Source organism: Dipodomys ordii, unplaced genomic scaffold, assembly GCF_000151885.1.
Source record: "Dipodomys ordii isolate 6190 unplaced genomic scaffold, Dord_2.0 Scaffold13, whole genome shotgun sequence".
Lineage (NCBI taxonomy): Eukaryota > Metazoa > Chordata > Mammalia > Rodentia > Heteromyidae > Dipodomys > Dipodomys ordii.
Window position 1 is genome coordinate 18,371,589 of NW_012267229.1, and position 1,659 is coordinate 18,373,247.

Genomic DNA, 1,659 nt, shown 5'->3' on the forward strand with positions numbered 1-1,659 from the left:
TCCTCAGCACCACATAAGCAAAAAGAAAAAAGCCGGAAGTGGTGCTGTGGCTCAAGTGGTAGAGTGCTAGCCTTGAGCTGAAGAGCTGAGGGATAGTGCCCAGGCCCAGAGTTCAGGCCCCACGACCGGACCCACGACTGGACCCACAACTGGACCCAAAAAAAAAAATCGACTGTTCTAGATGCTCATTGGTGACTCACACCTGTAATCCTTAGCTGTTCAGGAGGCTGAGATCTGAAGATTGCAGTTTGAAGTTAATCTGGACAGGAAAGTCTGTGAGACTCTTCTCTCCAGTAAACTACTCAGAAAAAGCCAGAAGTGGTGCTCAAGTGGTAGAGTGCTAGCCTTGAGCAAAAGAGGCTCAGGGGCAATGCCCAAGCCTGGCAAATGTCAAACCCCAGAACTGGCAAACTACAACAATGATAATAAAAGACTGTTCTTTAATATTAGCTTGTGATTATATTCTCTAAATCTCATTTTTTTTCTTGTTACATGGTTAACTTGATTCCGTGGGCTAGTAAAGCCAAGCTCAGACATTGAATTTAGTTGACATGTTTCATCATTCTGTTTTAAACTTTTTAGGTTCTCATTCTTGTTTTATTTCTTTGCATTTTTTGTTGTTTTTTAGAAATGGTGTAGGGTTATTAAGTGCTTCATATTCTGGATTTTTCCAGTTGTGTTAATATCAATTTGTTTCCTGTTCCCTATGTTTTTTGTAAATTAGTAGATCTAGAGACATGATGTAATTCAGATTTGATTGGAGACCAGAAAAAGACATCAGGAAGAAATACTTTGTAGGTGGTATTTAAGAAGATAGACTGGTCTTCCGCTGAGTTTGTAAAATGGTTATTTTGAAACAATGGATACTTAAATATGGGTGAACTTTGTGTGCACGCGCACACCCCTATATGCCAGCACTGGGCTTAAACTGAGGGCCTGGGCACTGTCCCTTAGGTTTTTTGCTCAAGGCTAGCACTTTACTGCTTGATCCACAATTCTACTTACAATTTTTTTGATGGTTAATTAAAGAGTCTCACAGACTTTCTTGGGGCAGCGGCTAGCTTTGAATTGTGATCCTGTGATCTCAGCCTTCTGAGTAGCTACAATTCGGTTGTGAGCCACTGGAGCCTGGAAATACTGGTGACCTTTATTTATTTGTGTGTGTGCATGTGTATGCTGGTACTAAAACTTGAACTTGGGGTCTTTCAGTCTTGCTTAGTTTTTTCCACCGAAGGCTGTTGCTCTACCACTTGAGCCATACCTCTACTTCTGGCTTTTAGGTGGTTGTTATCAGATTTGTCTGACTGGGTTGGCTTCAAGCCTTGATCCTCAGATTTTAGTCTCTTGAATAGCTAGAGTTATAAGCATGTACTATTGGCATGTAAATTTATTCTAAATAAATTATGAAGCTGGGTGCTGGTGGCTCATGCCTGTAATCCTAGCTACTCAGGAGGTTGAGATCTGAGGATCATGGTTCAAAGCCAGTCCAGTCAGAAAAGTCCCCATGAAACTCTTATCTCCAATTAACCACTCAAAAACCTAGACCCTGAGTTCAAGCTCCATGACCAACAACAACAACAAAAATTGTGAATAAATTATAACTATTGTATTGAAAGATTTATAGTAGGATGAATCTTTTCTTTTTTCTTTTTTTTTTTT